This window comes from Pinus tabuliformis, chromosome X, assembly GCF_031772625.1.
Source record: "Pinus tabuliformis cultivar Carrire ecotype Pingquan chromosome X, CPIR1, whole genome shotgun sequence".
NCBI lineage: Eukaryota > Viridiplantae > Streptophyta > Pinopsida > Pinales > Pinaceae > Pinus > Pinus tabuliformis.
In genome coordinates, this window is record NC_142308.1 from 1021655394 (window position 1) to 1021660001 (window position 4608).

Genomic DNA, 4608 nt, shown 5'->3' on the forward strand with positions numbered 1-4608 from the left:
CATCATCTGGCAGGCATAGCTCTCAGCGCGATGTCCAATGCCTGGAACCAATGCTCCTCCGGTACATCCCTTTCAAATTTATCAAGAAACAAATTTAAATCTTCTAAGCCATCATAATAGGGTAAGTTGCGTAAGTAAGTGGATATACACTTGAGTGATTTAGTAAGCATGTTGCATCATAGCATTGAAACTTCATGCAATCTATTCTGCCAATGTTCAAGCTCCTCATCTGAATCTAAGTTGTAGGAGTTGTCCTTTTACCAAGTAATTATTCCATCCGCCATAGGATTGATCCAATCCTAGTTTTGCGCAGTAGACTTATAGATCTTTTCAATATCATCCTCCTCATAGCAATCTCATATTGGTTCAGTAATCTGCACACCTTCGGTTTTATCCAATGGAACAATGACTCTCAGTTCATTATTCTCAAACGTCGTGTTGCACTTCTTCAGGTTGATGACTACATTCATATCAAACACCCATTTGATTCCAAACAACATCGAGTATGGATTACTATCATCCACTATTATGATTACCTCAAAATAAGCTATAACATGGCCCCCTTCAATGTCTTCAGTTACTCCATGTAGGTGTCCCATAGGAATAATCTTCTGTTGGTTCGCCATTCATAGCTAAATTGGGGACCACTGTAGCACTGACTTTCCCATTCTTTCCCAGGTTTGTTTAGGAAAAACATTCACATCAGATCCCAAATCTAAGATCACCTGGTCCATTTCAAACTCTCTGATTTGTGTAGTCAATCTCATCTCCTGACCAATCCTTTTCTTACTTTTGTCTACTTTATGCACTGCGCGTTGTTCAGGCAGCAACTTACCCTTGCCAGTGCAGTTTTCTATTAAATATTGCAATCCTTCCACTGCTTTCTGATCCCTTAAGCGCTTCATGCAGGTTTTTAAGAAGGATGTCAATACTGAGGGATCTGTTTCCTGCACAACAATGACCTCTTCAAGCTTCTCTATTTGTGCATTCTGATTCTTTGATGTAGAAGCCCCTGAATCCAAAAAGCTCTTCTTTGCCTCTGTAAATGTTTCTTTTACCTTATGCAAATCAAATTCAGTGTCTTTTTCAGCAGCCCTGCACACCCATGGATTCTCTTCTGGTTTTTTCCCTACGAATTTATCTGCTTCGATAGCTATACCGCTCCCTAGGTTTAGCATCCAGACCTAGAACAAAACAAACAGGAATATAAAATTTTCCCTAGGTATAAAATGATCAAATCATAGATGAGAAACAATGAAATGCGTGTTGTGTACCTTGTAAATCGACATTTGTCCTTCCTGGTTGCTTGTAATATTTAGCTTTCAACTTTGTATTTAGTTCTCACGATGAAGAAACTTGTGAATAGCAAAAACAAACAAGATATCAAAGCACATCTACACAAATATGATTTGAAAAATACCTATACATATAATCGAGGAGATATGTAATAAAAATCATCAAATGTAGACAATATTTATGGGAAATAAATGCATAACTGTATTAATCATGAAAGAAGCAGTTACAACCTGAGCCTTGATGTTGTAAGTCCCCTTCTAGCTTGTTCCTTCATTCTAATGCCTTGCCTTCAAAATCCTTATGGTCAAAGGTTGGTATTCCAGTAGAGTTTCACCAAGCTTTTGTGAGATTTGCTAACTAGCCATCTTAATGGGAGATGGTTGTACTTGTAGGCTTGTGAAATGTGTTGGAATTATGATACAAGTGTTGTCCTTGATGGCAACTCACTCAGAGACAGGTACAGGTGATGGCAACTTAATCAGAGGACAGATCTTAGTACAGCAGGCCAAGAAAGTTCATACACGCAGGTTCATTAAGCCCAAGTCGCGTATACACGCTGGTTCACTATATACCAAGTCGCGTGTACGCAGGTTCGCTATATACCAAGTAGGGTATACACGCAGTTTCATAAACGGAAAAGAGCGTACATGTCGGAAAGCTTACTTTTGGTCCGTGGTAGTTAGTCCTTGGAATTTGTGCCTATGGTTTTGGACCATGGAGTCTCGACAGACGTGTTGATCCCTAGTATTGAGTTGATGGTATTGGGTTACTATGGTTTTGGACCGTGGTATTGTGAAGGGCCTAAAGCTATATAAGGAGAAAGATCATTAGGCCAAAGTGTGAGTGTGTGAGTGATGAAGATCTGAGGAAGTGTGAGATCCAAGTGCTGGTTATGGGTTGGTGATCTGAACCAAGGTTTCACTCATGTGGAGGATGATGAATGATGGAACGAGATCTCAAGGCTTGGAATGATTATATTCATATGGTTTGACTGTGGATGGACTAGATCTACTAACGCATGTTTATTATTATGATCTGGGTATGTTTTGATGTCTGATATAGCTGCGGAGTTTTAAGCTTGAATTTGCAGATCTGTACGCAGGTTGGTTTTGGTAAAAGAGCGTATACACGCAGGTTGGGTTCATCCAAGTAGCGTATACAATGTGAAGTATGATATTTGAAGATGGAGTTGGATCTGGTTGTTGTTATGTTGTCTGGTTGTTGTTGACAGGGCTTCAGTGATTTAGTATTGGGTGATTCAGAGATTGATGATGCAGGTTGTACTACAATGGTGGTAGTTTCATGGATCCAGTATGAAAATGTATGAAACGTGGTCCCAGGAAGATCGTAGGCCGGCACTTACGTACTGGTAAACATATCAGCCAGTACAAGAGCCAGGGGGTTGTAGCTCCCTTCCAGGAGCAGCTGGAAAACGAGTAAAGGTTGTAGCCTTCTGTAGGGTTGGCACCTACATACTAGTAAATGGATCGGCTAGTACAAGAGCTATGAGGGTTGTAGCCCTCTGCAGGTTGTAGCCTGCGTGCTGGTAAAGGACTGCACCAGTACATTGTAAAATAAGTTTCTTATTAAAGAAGAAAGAGACAAATTGCAGCAGGTGGTTTTCACCCACATTGGGTTTCCACCTTATATCATGGTGTTCATGTGTGTGGCTTTTGTTTGATGATCTGTTCTGTTATACTGCACCTGTTTACTGTTAATATGGTTAATAATGTTCTGATGCATTTACTGAAGATAAGCTAACTGAATCATAAGATTTCTGGATATACGCTAGTTGCTTTAGACACAGTAGCGTGTACACGCGGGTTCACTTAACTGAAGTAGCGTATATGTTTCTGAGTATGAAATTGAAAATTTTTATTTGATCTGATAATACTGATTCACCCCCCCCTCTCAGTATTATTTCCAAAAAAATGATGGGAGGAGAATAAGGGATGGAGGTTGAGATCCAAAAAGATAAGGATGCGAGTCATATCTACACCACTTGAAGGAGTTTCCATCCATGAGGCTTCTAGAATATAAGCTTCTCATCCCTTTTTTACTTTTACCTTTGTTAAGACAATGTCATACACTATGAATTGGAAAAGTGCAACAATGCCACAATATAACAAGTATTTATAGTGTGATAACCTAGTAGCGTCGTAGTTAATAATGGTCCAACCTGCAACATCCTTTAAAATTAGGGTTTTTAAGGTATTTTCACAAGATCCTTATCTTCCTGAAGCGAGGTTTTTCTTCCATCTTCTTCAGGGATTAATGGAAATTATGCTTCAAATGGTGAAGGATAGGGGTACAACATCAATTTCCATGAATGTGACAAAATAATGTATAACAATGGGGCGAATCTTCATGGTTAAGAATCTTATCTCTCTCTCTCTCTCTCTCTCTCTCTCTCTCTCTCTCTCTCTCTATATATATATATATATATATCTTATTTATTTTTAATAATATAATAAAGTTTATATAATTTTTATGATTTTTTTTAGCAATTTGATATGTATGATGAAGTGTTTTGGTGCTTATTATAGATTGATGCCTATCAACATTTACCAACCATTTAGTTTAGATGTTTGTGTTAATAATAATTTAAAATAAAGCTATGATTTAATTTTATGTTTTTATTAATTTTAGCAACTTGAGATGTGTCATGAAACAAATATTTTGATGTTTATTATGAACAATCATTTCCATTTAACTTAACAAATATATGAACTTTTGAAATTTGTTTTACAAAAGCCTTAAATAGTAACAATGTGCTTAATGGTAATATTGAGAGTCCAATATTTTGAGTAATATATTTAAATGGATATCTTATGTTAATATGTACAAATATTATCATTATATGTATTTATCTGAGAAAAAATGATGTTGTGTCAAATTCTTTCAATTTACGTTGATAATTAAGGGTTTATGTTTGGAAAACGATAAATTAAGAGTTATTTTTTTACAATTAATGGTCATAAAATGATCATTTTATATGTAATTTTTTAAATTATTTTTCATTTTCATGTGAAAAGAATAAATTATTTTAACTTGTCAAATTTGAAGGGTTAAAGTGAAGTTAACAAATCAGCAAAATTTTACAAAGGGTATGTAAAATAATTAGAAATTTGAATATTTTCACACAAATATTGTCAAACATTTTACAATGTGCATATTAGGAACTAGTAAGATTCACTAAGGTTTGTGACACTTTGTGATAAATTTCCATCCATAAAATTTTCCTCAGGGAATTTTTGAGACTACAACCATACAAACAGGTGTCCCTCAAGCAAAAAAAGAAGGATGATAAAT